Below are 15,802 nucleotides of genomic sequence, written 5' to 3' on the forward strand. Positions count from 1 at the left end.
TTGTGATACTTAAAAAAATTTTTTTTCTTTATCTATTCTAGATCCCAGTTTCTCTATGTCTGAAAAAGTCTCTAGGCGGTTTTCATTTTTGAAAGATATTTCTAGCATATATACAATTCTAGGTTGATGGTTTCTTTTCCTTCTTAGAACTTTTTCCATCTCCATTGTTCTATGGTTTGCATCGTTTTTCATGAGAAATACGCTGTCATTTATTTTTTGTTCTTCTGTGTGACATGTCTTTTCCCTCTGGTTGTTTATACAATTTTCCCTTTATCACTGATTTTCAACAGTTTGGCCACGATGTGATTTCATGTGGTTTTCTTTATGTTCCTCGTGCCTGGGTTCATCGAGACCTGGGTTCAAGTGCCTCTGACTCTGTTGTTTTAGTTTTCATCAAATTTGGAAATTTTTTGACCAATATTTCTTCAATTTTATTTTTTATTCCCCTATCCCAACCTGAGTCTCCAATTACTTGTGTGTTGGTTAATTTCTTTGATATTACCTCAAATGTCACTGATGTTCTATTTATTTTTTCCCCATCTTATTTTATCCCTGGGCTTCATTTTGGATGGGTTTTTTTAGTGCTATATCTTCAAACTCCCTGATTGTTTCTTTTACATTATTTTATCTGCTCTTAATCACATCCCATGTGTTTTTAATTTAAGATATTACAGTTTTCACTTCTGGAAATCACATTTGGATTTTTTTTATAAGTTCTATTTCTCACCTCATAATATTCCTGTGTTTCTCTACCTTGTTGAATATATGGAGCAAATGAGGTACAGCACATTTATAATATCGTTGTCAGTGTCCTCTGCTAATTCCTTCATCTACTCATTTCTAGTCTGTTTCTACCGGCTAATTTTTCTCCCGATTGGAGTCATACTTTCTACTTCTTTGCACGCCTTTTGTTGTTGCTTGTTCATGTGCTTTTAGGTGCTGTTTATCATTCTGAGGCAGTTTCCTTCGACTCCTAGTTTTGTGGAAGTTTTTATTAGCAATAGATGCTCCAATGATTACATGGTTTTCCTCTTTTAGTTTGCTAATGTGGTGAATTGAATTGACTGGTTTTCAAACATTAAACCTACTGCATTTCTGAGATAAAACCCACTTGGTCATGATGTATTCTCCTTATGATATACTGTTGGATTTGATTTGCTACAATTCTGTTTCTAATGTTTGCATCTATGTTCAACAGCGATATTGGTCTGCAGTGTGACTGGATGCCGGACATTGTGAATTTTCCATTGTTTGGTGTTGCAGTTTGTTGCATTCCTTTAAGTAGTGTTGGACTTTGTTCTGGCACATAGTTAAAATACTTGGAATAAGATGTACTTTTGAGGCTTGCTTTAAAGATTTTTTTCAGCACAGATACAGAGTAGCTGTTAGTCTAAGGTTAATTTAGACCTCTACTGAGGCAGGAGCCTCCTGAGGACTGTACCCGACACCCCACGTATTATGAGGTCTTTCCTCTCTGCCTGCTGGGAACACAAACTAATCCCAGCCCTGTGTGAGCTCCAGGCGTCGCTCTGCCTTCAGTGGCTCTTTCCCTAGACTTTCCTTTCATGTGTATGCAAATCAGTGCTCAGCCAAAAGCTCAAGGAGACACTTTTGCAGATCTCTGGATATATGTTCAGCTTCCCCACCCTGGGACTCTGCCCTGCAAGTTCTAGCATCTTGGCCTATTGAACTCCAAATCTGTCTTCTCAATCAGCAAGACGTGCAAGCTCTGTTTGGATTCCCCCCTCCCTGCACTGAAGCCTGGAAACCGCCTCCGGCAGTGAGCTGGGGTAATTATAGGGCTCACCTCATTTGTTTCTCTTTTCTAAGGGATCATAGTCCTGAGTTGCATTTGCCCAAAGTCTGAAAATCATTGTTTCATCTATTTTGTCTGGATCCTAGTTTTTTAAGGCAACAGAGTAAGTCTAGTCACTATTACTTCCTTACGGAGAGAAACTAAAGTTTTATTTTTGTGGATAAATTTATTTTTTCTGTAGCTGTGACGTTCAGAGCCTTCTAAAATGCAGACCCGAGGTCCGAGGCCCCTGTGCCTGCATCCAAGAGCAGTGCTAACTCGATGTGTTACTTTGGGCCAGCTGCTCATCTTCTCTGTGCCTCTGTTTTCATTACTGTCAATCGGAGGGGATAATAATAGCATCCACCCTAAGGATTGTGGGTAAGATTTACCACACTTAGAACTTAAACAGTGCCGGCACCCAGGGAGTGAGTGTCCCATAAATGTTCAACAAGGGAACACCAAGGCCACCCAACTAGGGCTCCCTAATCTCTCCCTACCTTTGCTCAGAGAAAGTCATTCCCTTTTTTTCTAAAGCCATTCTATCCCCTGGCCGATGAGGTGGTTAAAAAAAAAAAAAAAAAAGATCCTTTTGGTCATATTTTCTCTTCATTCCTTTCTCCTCCTGATTTTTTAGCTTCTCTCTCTTTCCACAGACTCTTTTCTCTCAGACTAAAACATATTTCTGTAGACTGCCTTCTAAACACAAACAAACAAAAACATTCCCTCCTTCCTACCTCCCCCTTGAGCTCCGTTCCTCTGACTTTATTTCCTTCTCCTGCCAAATTTCTTGAAAGAGGGCTCTGTCCTCTCTGCCTTCCGCTCCTCACCTCATGCTCCCCGGCCATCTGCCCACACCCCGCCTGCTCACACACTGCGCTCTCACAAAGCCCGGCCACCTTCTACCTGCAGTGGCCGCTTCTCAATCCTAGCTCCGCTCAACCCCCTGGGGGAATGTGACATTGGATAAAACTTCTCCTAGGGCCTCAGTGATTCTACCCAAGATGGGTTTTAGGGACAACCCATCTCAGGGACAACCAGAGTCCCTGCCTGACAGAGGAAGATGCTCACGGGGCCAAAGACATATGCCCTCCCAGAGCATGTAGCTTATCTCGTAGAGCATGCTCCAAGTATCCGATATTTGGGAATCCTCGGTCCAAACAGCCCAGGCCCACTTCCAGAGGCTTGGTCTGTCCTCTTGAGGGTGAAGCATGGCTGCGTGGGCCCCCTGGGTCTGAGGGGTGGCTGGGGCAGCTGTTTGCAGGTGGAGAACGTGGACAGAGCTTGGATGTGTGCTTGGAATGTGCATGCGCGTTCCAATGAGACCTCACCCTCGGCAGAATAAGCTGAGAGTGTGCGAGGCAGGAGGGCAGGCTGTGAGCGGAGTCTGTGGTGTGTTCTCCCAGCCCGCACGTGTTAAGGGTGAGCTTGATTCTGCTCTCTTGTCTCCCCTGCCAGCTCTCCGGCCACGTTTCCCTCTCTCCTTCACTGACTGCTCCCTCTTCCATCCTCCTGAGAAAGGCTTCCCCAGGGAGGCCTCCACACTCTCCCTCTCTTGTGCCCTTCCCTCAGGGTGCTCCCTGTGCCATAAGGCAGTGCAGCATCTAGGTGCCCAGTCAGTCACCTTGGTTTCCCCAGCACGGTGCTGGCACCCGCCGGGGGCTCCATTAATGTTTGTTGAAAGACAAGGGAATGAATAAACAAAGCTCACTCATTGCTCCCTTGGTCTAAAGCTACCCTACTAGGCTTCTCCCCCACTCACCACCTCCCCACCCACCCCACCGTCCCCTGTGTGATGAAAAGACTAAGAACAGGAGCTCTGGAGCCAGATCGCAGGGCTGCAAACCCCAGGTCATCACTTATAAGCTGGGTGTGCTGTAGGGTAATTCATTCAACTGCTCTGGGCCTCAGTTTATTTTTCTGCAAAATGGGGATAATAATAGTACCTGATCAATTAGGATGTCGTGAACTGTAAAAGAGCTAATACACTGGCCCCACTTCCCTTCCTCTCTGCCTTTGCTCGTGCTGTTTGTTCTACCTGAAATGCTGCTGGCATCATTTCTGCTTAGTGAAGCCTACCTGTTCTTCAACTTGCAAATTAAGCACACCACCACCTTGTAGTCTTCCCAGATTTCCTCAGCCTGGTGTGCTTCTTCCCCAGTTAAACAACCGTGGCATGCTTCCTAAACCCAGCAGAAGCCACAGCCAATCTGAGAGATACAAACAAACTCATTTCTTAAATATTGTTACATATATCAGGTGCATAGGTTCATGGTCACGACTAGCTTGAACATTATGGCTTAACATTAGTCATGTACAAATGCGTAGGCACGTGATATATGTAGCAATATTTAAGAGTTTGTACCTCTCAGAGCAGCTGCGACCTGTGCAGGGAAAAGGTCACAGTCCTCCTCTGCCCCAGGACATGGTTATGCAAGTCCACGCCCCCTCTTCTCTATAGAATTGGAGCTTCTGGAGGGCAGGGGCTCAATAGTTGGTGCTTAAAGGAGAATGAATGAATGAATGAATGGTTGCCATCCAGATACTCTGGCAGGTTCTGATGGATCTACAAGGGCCGATTTTAAGGAGTCTTGAACTGAGGACTCTAACTCCTTAGATTAAGTGGGGCTTTGGCTTACTGAAGAGTCACCTCCAACTTGCTGAGAATTCATTATTAGCAGGGAGCTGACCTGGGAGGCACAAGGACGGAAGATCTTTCCCTCTGTCTGTGCCATAGCACTAGGTGGCATGAAGATCAAATGACACCATGTTTTAAAACGCCTAGCAGAGCCCTGGACAGTGTGCCTCGGTTGGTAGGAGCATTGCTCCACGGACTGCAATGCCGTGGGTTTGGTTCCCAGCCAGGGCACATACTCAGGTTGCGGGTTCTATGCCCAGCCAGGGCATGTGTGAGAAGGCAACCAATCAATGTTTCTCTCTCTCTCTCTCTCTCTCTCTCTCAATCTCCCTCCCTCCCTTCCTCCAAACAAACAAAAAACAAACAAACAAACAAAAAAATGCCTAGCAGAGTGCCTGACATGAAGCTGGTCCTCAAGAAATGGCAAAATCAGCATCAGTGGGTTTTTGTTACTGGTAGGAAGCACTGAGCTTGCAGGGGGAGGGGCCTGGCAAGCTGATTCATTGCAGTCAGTAAATAGTAATTTTTGCTCGAGGATTATATTTCCACTTCCAACCCCAATACGTGTATTAGTTTTCTATTGCTGCTGTAACAGACTACCACAACACCAGCAGCTTTCAGCAAAGCAAAGGCATTATCTTGGAGTTCTGCAAGTCAGAGGTCCAACATGGGTCTCATGGATTAAACTCAAGGCTGGGAGGGGTGAGGGCCTTCTGGGACCCATGGTCCCTCCCTCCATCTTCAAGGCTGGCAGTGGCAGGTGAGGCCCATATACTGCCGCCTCTCTGGGCTGCTTCTCTCGTCTCATCGCACCTTCTCTCTGCACCTTCAACCTGGAAAGTTTCTCCACTTTTAAGGATTTATGCCATGAGGTTGGCCCACTTGGATAATCCAGAGTAATCTTCTCATCTCAAGGTCCAGACCCTTTATCACATCTGCAAAGTTCCTTTTGCCCTGCAAGGTAACAAACCCATAAATTCCAGGGACATCATTGGGGTGCAGTTATTGCTCCACCTAATACAGTGTGCCTACCATCTTTCAAGTTGCCCTAAGTATGTCTTCCGTGTGGGGACTGTCCAGTGTCCTCTTCAGAGGGTCTCCCTGTCATCATTGTCATAGCAAATCATTAGGTGGAGCTTACTGTTACAGAACAGACCAAAGTGTGACTGAACGATATAAAAGACCCCCCTTTTTCTCCGGGGGTTCCTTCCCCCGTACTAGGTTCCCTCTGCCCACCGCCAAAGGAAAGACGTCTCTCAATGCCAGAGATTGGTGAAAAGGAAAGGAATAATTATTTATTTGAAATAATCCAGACTAAAGTTCTTTAGAATACCCACAAACACACAGTCCTTCCTCCTCCCCTTTGCCTAGTTCGGGGTACCATATCTCAGGAAAGAAGTAGAAGTCCGTGATTCAGGCTCCCGGCACCATCCACATGGCAAAAGGGAGCACTTTCAAAGCCAGGTGGTCCCCAAAAGACACATGGTCCCAAAAAGAGACGCCAAATGGCTGCCCTGCCTGGGTTTAAATCCCAGCGCCAATCTTCCTCTGCAGCCCCATTTCTGGCACCTCCCACAATTGGCCACAGCTGCCAGCATTCCAGGCAGGTGTGGCCCTGTGGTGTGGAGCCAATTATCTCCAAGCTCTTCTGGACCCCATTACAAATCCCTATTTGGGGACCCCCTCTTGGCTGCACCCTGTTACATTACCAGCTGCCAGGCACTGTTTAAGGATGTGACATTGCTTGACTTCCCCCATCCTCACAAAAGCCTCATGAGGCTCCCCATTCCTGGCGAGCAGGCTGCACACTGAGACTTCCTTCCAAACAGCGCAGTCAGGAAGGGGTGGTAAGTTCACACTGGAGAAACCTGACCAGCGCGGCCAGGTGGCCAAGGTCAGCATCGACGGCCATACGTCATGTGGATAATGTGCACTATTGCTGGGAATGTGCTGTGAAGGGCACGCTACCCCTGCGATCTTCCTCCAAAAATCCGCGACCCCAGTCCAAACCCCAGAAAAACACCAGACACGCTCCCGTACAGGGGCATGCCACCAGCGCCCTGACCGGGATTCCTCAGAACCGCCGTAGTCGCCAAGAAGAGACTCAGGGGGCAGGACGGTGGGATGTAATGTGCTCCCCTGGATGCGATCCTGGCAGAGAGGAGAACATGGAGCAAAAACTGAGGAAGTCTGAATAAACTATGGGCTTTCGTTAGTAATAATGCATCAGTACTGGTTCACTGATTCTAACAAAGGTTCATAATAGGGAAAGCTGGTGTGACATAGATGGGAGCCCTGTACTAGATTCTCAATTTTTTCTGTAAATCTAAAACTTTCCTAAAAAATAAAGTCTATTAGAAAAATAAGTAAACTAATAAGTAATTTAATAGAACTCTATAAGATAGGTGCTCTCGTTCTCCCTCTTTTACCGATAGGGAAGCAAAGCACAAAGATGTGACTTGTCCTATGACCGGTGGAGCCAGGATTTGAACCAGGATTCTGGCTCCGTGTTCTTGGACACCACGTTTCTTCTTCTCTGGGGGCTGTCCGAACTCCCCCAAGGTCAGGGTCTATCTCTTCCCTCAGACGAGGCACAGGGTCGTGTCTCTCTCCCTGGAGGCACAGGGCTATATGTTCCGTCAGGCTGGGCACCCTCTCCTGGTTACTGGTCAGTGTGAAGCTACATCCTGAGATGTAGGGATGCACCAGTGCTTCCCAGCCAGGAGGCTTTAGCTCCCCCCACCCACCCAGCCCGGGGGCATTTAGCAATGTTTGGAGACATTTTTGCTTGTCACAGCTGGGGGACTGCTGCTGGCATCTGGTGGGTAGAGACCGGACATGCTGCTAAACATCTTACAGAGCCCAGGAAAGCCCCCCAAACAAAGAATTACCTGGCCCCCAAATGTCAATAGTGCCAAGGTTGAGAAACCCTGGGATTAGACCTTACTTCTAACACCCCTCCATTTTTCCCGTAAGGACGGTCATCTGTGTCTAACCATGTGGGCCAGTCTGGGGTTTGGGCATCAAGGTCACATAAGCACAGCAGAGACTCCACCCTGGGGAACAGAAGGGGCAGGGCCAGCGCCGGACCTGGCTCCTCTCTCTCCCAGCCCTGCCTCAGTGGCCTGGAGTGCCTGACCTCCATCATGGCCTTTTTGGCGGAGCCACCAGGATGCCCTGTGTCCTGGGCAGAAGAAAGTCACCAGCCCTGAAAAGGTCACAGCTGAGTCAGCCCTTCTTGGCCCCCATCCCATGAGCGCATGAAGACATGAAAGAGACATCCACCGCACGGCTCCCGGCGTGCTCGGGGCAGCCAGGCCGGGGGTGCGGCCGGGAGCGGGCGGGCGGCTGCCGACTCAGCCAGACCAGCCTGTCAAGGCAGCTGGGTTCCTTTGGGCAAGTCATAACGTTCTGGACCTTGGCTTCTTTGTATGTTAAAAGCAGAGAACACTCACCCTCTCTCTTTGCGAGAGGGCAAAGTAGTCAGGCAGACTGTTTTATTGAATGCTGACTCAGGCCCCGGTTCCGGGTGCTGGGAAAAATGTGCTGGACAAACAGCACCCTGTCTGCTGTGAGGGGAGACAGCAAAGGAAGTGGTCAACAGTAACTCCACTTCTCGTGTTCGCCTGTCCTCTCTCTGTCTGTCGACTCTCCCTTCAGCCTCTCTCTGGTGTGTTCAGCAGGTGCTGGAAATCTGAAAACGACATTTCCCAAACTCCAGGTGCGTTCTCTCAATGGGAGAAACCAGTGAGAGATGGGAAGGCTTGAGGGAGGAAGAGCGAATGACTTTATCTGCTCTGCAGGTGATTTCTGAAGTGGCGGCAGCAGTGGCGGGCACCCGGGGTAGGAGGTGCTTTCTCAGCCTCAGTGGGCCGCAGGGACCTCGGTTACTGCTTAGTGGCAGCTGTTGTAGCTGCTAAACCCCAAGTGTGGGCTTGTGGATTGCAGCCCAGGAATGGCAGCAGCTTCCTAGCCTCTGAGCATCAATTGCCTCCTCCCCCCGAGACCTTCAGAACCAATTCCCTATATGAGACCCCTTCTACTAAAAGCACCTAGAACGATGTCTGTTTTCCTGATTGGATACTAGCTGATACAAATGGTATTAAATGAGGTGATAAATGCAAAAACGCTGTGCTTCACATTCCTGCAAGGCCCAAAGCACAGAGGAAACTCCAAGCCCAAACTCTCAGTGATTTTTTCCCACAGTGGGAATTTGACATCACCCCACCCATCAGCTTGACTGCTTTAGACCAGAGCACCTGCCATCCCAGTGGGAATCCATGGTCATCTTCAGTGTCCAGGACACGTGCTTGTGCACACGCGCGCGCACACACACACACACACACACCCTGGCTAATACCTTCCTCCATTCCACCATCTCCTTCATCACCCGCAGCCCTCTTCTCCTTCTTGGCTGCTCAGAAGCACTTTCTGATGATCCTATTCAGGCCCGCTCTCCGTACTTCTCATCTGTTTTGCTTTGTTTGTTCCCTTCAACAATGTCAGATTGTCCTCCAGAACCTATAGACTTAGCAAATAAAGTAAGCTCGTTACCCCAGCCTAAACTTAAAAAAGAACCCTGTAGACTCAGAGCAGGGCCACAGGGGTGGATAAAATTCTCTCTCAAATGCCTGAAATTCCTCCCCTGGAATTTCAAATTTAGGCAAATTATCTTAAATGAGGCTTCCCGGGAGTCCATAAGACTCCCAAACTCATACTGGAAAAGCTGTGTTTATTTGGGGTGGAATTTTGGCAGAGGTGATCATGTCTCCCATCAGATTGTGGGGTCCAGGAAAGGCCATCCCCGGTAGGTTAAAGCGAGGCCGTCTGTCAGTCAGGAAGAGGAGTGCGTCATTGTCTCCCAAGTGGGGCTGGGAAAGAAACACCAATTTACATATAAACTTCTATTTACATAGGATTCATTCATATTTACTTTTTCTCTCACCTTTTTACTTTTGTACTTGGATATATATTTATTATGTACATTACATATTAACACAATAGCACAGATATATAATTTATAAGTAAATAGACATATATTGGGATTGACGTTCAATTTTTTAAAATTGATATAGGTGCCCGGTCAAAATAGTGTGGAGGAAGCAGGACCCACATGGACACCTGTGCACTCGGGTCAGACACTGCCAGAGCAGCCGTCAACGTGTAAATGGAGTTTTCAATGTGGTGTAGCCATACAATGGAATACTATTCGACCATAAAAGGATACAGGGTACAACATGAATGAACCTTGAACACACTAGGCAGAGTGAAATTAGCCAGACACAAAAGGACAAATATTCAACTCCACTTACAGTACATGAATGTCTAGAATAAGCAAATTCACAGAAACAGAACGTAGATTAGAGGTTAGCAGGGGCTTAAGGGGGAATAGGGAGTGTTATGGGTTGAATTCTGTCCCCCCAGAAAGAAATGCTGAAACCCTAGACTTCAGAATGTAATATTATGTGGAAACAAAGTCTGTGCAGATTTAACCAGGTTAAGATTTTATTTAGAACTGCCTTTTCCAATATGACCGATGTCCTTATAAAAAAGGGACATTTGACACAGAGAGAAGATGGCCATGTGACTGGAGTGAAGAATCTGCAAGTCAAGGAACTCCAAGGATTGCAAGCGATTGGCAGAAGCTAGAAGAGGTGAGGAAGGATTCTCCCCCAGGGCCGTCAGAGAGAGCAGGGCCCTGCTGGCCGCTGGGTCTTGTACTCCTAGCCCCCAGAACTGGGAGACAATACGTTGCTGTTATTTTAAGCCACCTAGTTATTGGCATTGTGTCATGATGCCCTAGAAAACTAACACAGGGAGTGATGGCTTAATAGTTACAGAATTTGCATAGTGGTGATGGGTGCACAACATGTTTAAAGTAATTAATGCCACTAAGTTGTACATTTGAAAAATAGTTTAAATGGAAAATTGTATGTTACATATATTTTACCATAATTTAAACACTAATGTAATAAACCAAAAACCACATAATTGTACACTTTAAACAGGTAAAATGTGTGTGAATTACATCTTGATAAAGTTCTTTGGAAAATAGTTTGCGTATGGAGAGGTCAAAGACCCAGAATAGCAAACACAACATTGAAGAAGAAAGTTGGAAGACTGACACGGCCCAACTTCAAGACTTACTGTAAAAGTACGGAAATCACTACAGTGTGGTATTGGTGAAAGAACACATCGATGAACGGAATAGAATAGAGAGTCCAGAAATAGACCCACAAATATAGTCAATTCATCTTTGACAAAGAAGCAAAGGCAATACAATGGAGCAACGGTCGTCTTCTCAACAAATGGAGGAAACCGGACTCGAACAGACACCTGTACGCTCAGGTTCATTGCGTCATTATTCACAACAGCCAAAAGGCAGAAACAACCCAAGTGTACGCCATCAAGAATGTACACCAGAGGCTGGTGTGGCTCAGTGGATTGAGTGCCGGCCTGTGAACCAAAGGGTCTCCAGTTCCATTCCCATTTGGGGGAACATGCCTGGGTTTTAGGCCAGGTCCCCAGTAGGGGTTGCATGAGAGGCATCCACACATTGATGTTTCTCTCCCTGGCTTTCTCCTTCCCTTCCCCTCTGTCTAAAAATAAATTAATTAATTAAATATATTTTTTAAAAAGAATGTGCACCAAGAATGTACACTCTATACATATCACTAAGGAGCCCATCTGGAACAAGTGGACATTTATTTACATGCAAAAGTAATCAATCTAGACACAGACCTAACACATAATACAAAAATTAACTCAAAATGAACCATAGACCCAAATAAAAATACAAAACTACAAAACTCTGAGAAGATAGCTCTGGTCTCGTGGCTCAGTTGGTTGGAGCGTCATCCCGGACAAAAGGTTGCTGGTTGGGTTTCTGGTCAGGGCACTTACCTAGGTTGTGGGTTTGGTCCCCGGTCAGGGTGCGTGCAGGAGGCAAGCAAGCGATGTTTCTCTCTCACATTGGTTTTTCTCTGTCTCTCTGTCTCTCTCTCTCTCTCAATATCAATCAATAAACATATCCTTGGGTGAGGATTAAAAAAAAAAACCTAGAAGATAATCGCACAGGAGAAAATTAGATGACCGTGGATTTGGCAATGACTTTATAGATACAACACCAAAGGGCCCATGAAATCACAATACGCTGGACTTTACTAAAATTAAAAGATTCTTCTCTGCAAAGACACTTTCAAGAGAATGAGAATACGAGCTGGAAGAGAATATTAGCAAATGACATATCTGATAAAGGACTGTTATCCAAAATATATGAAGAACTCTTAAAACTCAACAGTAAGAAAATGCATCACCCAATGTAAAATTGGGCAAAAGGCCTGAACAAACACTTCACTGAAGAAGATATACAGATTGCAAACAAGCGTATGAAAAGATGCTTAACATCATGAGTCATTCGGGAAATGCAAATTAAAGCAACAATTAGATACCACTACACCCCTATTAAATGGCCCAAATCTGGAACATTGACAACATCAAATGCTGATGAGGATGTGGAGCAACAGGAACTCTCATTCACTGCTGGTGGGAATGCAAAATGGTACGGCTGCTTTGAAGACAGTTTGGTGGCTTCTTACAAAATTAAACGTGATGTTATCATACAATCCAGCAATTGCACTCCTTGGTATTTAATCCCATGAGTTGAAACATATTATGGCCGTACAAAAACTTGCACATGAATGTTTATGCAGCTCTATTCATAATTGCCAAAACTTGGAAGTAACCAAGATGTCTTAGCAGGAAAATGGATAAGCTTGGTACATCCAGATAATGGAATATTATTCAACACTAAAAAGAAATGAGCCATCAAGCCAGGAAAAGACATGGAGGAACATAAAATACATTGGACTAAGAAGTCAATCTGGAAGGTCTACATAGTATATGATTCCAACTATATAACATTCTGGAGAAGGCAAAAGTATAGAGATGGTAAAAAGATAAACAGTTGCCAGGGTGAGAGAGGAGGGATGAACGGATGAAGCACACAGGATTATTAGGGCAGTGAAACAAGTGTGTATGGCATTGTAGTGGTGGATATGGGTTTTATACATTTGTCAAAACCCACGGATGTGCCCTGGCTGGTGTGGCTCAGTGGATTGAGTGCCGGCCTGTGAATCAAGGGGTCGTTGGTTCGATTCCCAGTCAGGGCACATACCTGGGTTGCTGGCCAGGTCCCCGGTGGGGAGCACTCAAGAAGCAACCACACATTGATGTTTCTCTCCCTCTCTTTCTCTCTTCCTTCCCTTCTGTCTAAAAAAGCAAACAAAAAAAACAAAACCCATGGATGCACGCCACCAGGAGTAAACTCTAACACACTTAATGTGAACTGTGCACTTTGGGTGATAATGATGTGACCGTGTGAATTCACCCACTGTAACCAAAGCGGCACTCCGGGGCGGGGTGTTGATAGTGAGGAGGCTGTGCGTTTATACGGGCGGGGGTTTGTGGGAATCACCGTATTCTCCATTCAATTTTGCTGTGAACCTAAAACTGCTCTAAAAAATAAAGTCTTTTTAAAAAAATCTAACTGCTGGCATGGTCCTAAAATGTTAACAGGTTTATTTATATTTGTTATAAAGTTGAATTACTAAAAAAAAAAGTTTGGAAGCCCATGCGTGAGGATATTTAAACATGATTAATGGCTCACATTTCATTAATTTACCACGAGGCTGAAGGGGAAGAGAACCTTTCTGGGGGCGGAGGGTCAGTAAGGGCCTGGCCCTTCCCTCCCACCAGGCTGCAGAGCTTAAGCAAGTTGCCTGGCCTCTGTGCTTCAGTCTCCTCCTCTGTGAAACCAGAGAAATAGGGTATTTAATATTAACTGATATTTAATATTGTAGATATTAAGCTGGTTAATTCGTGTAAAGCGCTGTAAACTGTGCCTGCCGCACAGTGTGTAGCATCTAAGGGTTTGTGCACGAGACACAGTAACAGATGTGCCCTCGGAGGCTCACTGGCTGCTGGCGAGCGTGGGGGAGCAAAGTGTCAGGCAAGAGTTAGGGTTCACTGGGAGCCCGTGCTGTTGTTCCAGGTGCTCATTCAGTCGTCCTCCCACTGAGAAGTAGGAATGGTCCTCCCAGGTTTACACAGAACTGGGCGCTCACAGTGTTCAAACGATTTGCCCAAAATCACGCAGCCAGGTGGGAGCGACTGAGCCAGGATGCAAACTGGGTCTCCACACCACCAAACTCAGCCCCACTCTTTCCCAAACTCCGCCAGGTTCCAGGCACCCCAACTACCAGTGAGACAGAGGGCCTTGTCTCCACCGTCAGCAGCCGGCTTGGGGGTTGGGGACACATGAAGAAGAATAGCACGGTTCTCTGTACCCGTGGAAGGCTGTGTCGGGGACTGGGTACTGCACGTGGCCTCCAAACATGTGGTGCAAGTCCCAGGGCACCCACTGCTAGTTGTGTGGCCATGGGCAAGTCACCTCACCCCACTGTGCCTCCGTTCCTTCGTTTGTAAAATGGGGATAATAACTGTGTGGGCACTGAAGGAAGAAACAAATCTAGGAAGATCTAGCAAGGGACTGGCAGATAGAGCCTGCCCAACTCCTGGTTACTAAATGGGACACACCACGGTTACCTCCCATCACCAGGAGTAGGAGATTGGGATAGAACCGGGCCTGGGGCTCAAGGCTCCCCTTGCCCCATCATGTCATTTCCTTCAGGAAGTGGAGTTCGAGTCCCATCCCCTACTCAGTGCCCAACGGGGAGGGAGTCATGAGGGAGCTGGAGGTCCCTACCTAGCAACCTCCCCCCTACTACACACAAACGCACCTCCTTCTACACAGCCCTCTGCAGGGAGGTGCTCCACTGTGCGCTCTCCGACATTCTCCAGGGCAAGGCGGAGGCCACAGCTGTGGTCCAGCTGCAGAGCCCAGCCCAGCCGACTGGCCCCATGCCAGAGACAGGAAGCCGAGAAGAGCTGCACATGCCTGCTGGACGCTGAGGCAGGGTGGACGCCAGGGGCTGGAGCCAGGCCAGGCCTGCTGAGTGCATTGTGTGGGAAGGACTGTACAGGAGAGCTGTGGGGGGCACTGTCAGCCCTGGCTGTCTGGAGGGCTGTCGGGGTAAGAGGTGAGGAAAGAGCACTGGGTGGCAGTCTGGAGACCTGGTTTCCCATATGTGAAACTAGAAATATTTACTGAGATCTTTGGGGCAGATACAATTCTAGGGAATACACTAGCAGGCAGGCAAAGTTCCCTCTCTCCTGGAACGTTCATTCTACCAATAAACAACCAAATAGGAAAAGTGGTGATAAGGGCTATGAAGAATAATCAAGTGGTGTGAGAGACAGAGAGTGAGGGGTCTGGATGGCCCTTCTGAGAAGGTGACATAAGCAGAGGAAATAGGAAAGGAGGAAGGGGGGCATGTGAATACCTGGGGGAAGCACGTGCTGTGCAGGGGGAGGAGCAAGTGCAAAGGCCCTGAGGCAAGCAGAGGAGGCGAATTGGAAAAACAAACTCAGGAAGCAGTAGGGAGGGAAGGAAATGAGTGAGGGAGATAAAGGCCAAGGCAGATAGAGCCCCTCTCACTTGTGGACCTTTAGGGCCGGTATAAGGACTTTGCATTTTACTCTGAACTGATCGCTGGGCCTCAGGACATCTGGGCTGGACGTGGGTACAGAGTCCACCTAGTGTTGCATGTGTGGTGGGAGGCAACTCCAGCCTCTGCTCATTTATCCAGAGGTCCTAGCCAGGCCCTGCAGGAAGAGAGCAACAGGCAGGGACCAGGTGAGGTGTGTGAGGCCCAGAGTGAGCAAGGCCATTGGCTCAGGTGTGAAAGTTAAGGGGACATCAAACCCCCGTCATGAAAATAAACAGTTTTTCCCACAATATATCTAAAACCCAAAATCAATACTTCCCAAATCCATGATGAACAAAATGCCAACATTTTAAATAAAGACAGGATCTAACTCGGAACGTGCATGCCCTACCTCACTCACCGCTCCCTAATCTGGACCCTGGTCCCATAAAGGTCCATTTGTAAAAATGGGCAGCCGAATGGTAAAGCAGTAATGTGCTGACTTGTCCTTTTTTTTAACTTTTGGATAACAATGTTATGTGTCTTGGCACCCGCTCAATGTCGCAGCCCCGATGAGTGCCCCACCTACCTCACTTACCCAGGCCCCTAGTCCTGGTCCTGGATACCAAAGAGACGATTGGGTTCCACACTGAAGGCCCCAAAGCTCACCCCTCCTGAGGCTCAGAGAGGCGAAGGGACTTTCCCACGGGCTGGGATGTGAACTGGGGGCGGGGGGGGGGGGGGGAGGGGGGGGGCCGGGCCCAGCCCCACCGCCTGACCATCGCACCCGACCTGTGCTCCGTCCGGGAACACTGTTTTTAA

Source organism: Desmodus rotundus, chromosome 11 (genome assembly GCF_022682495.2).
Source record: "Desmodus rotundus isolate HL8 chromosome 11, HLdesRot8A.1, whole genome shotgun sequence".
NCBI classification, from domain to species: Eukaryota; Metazoa; Chordata; class Mammalia; order Chiroptera; family Phyllostomidae; genus Desmodus; species Desmodus rotundus.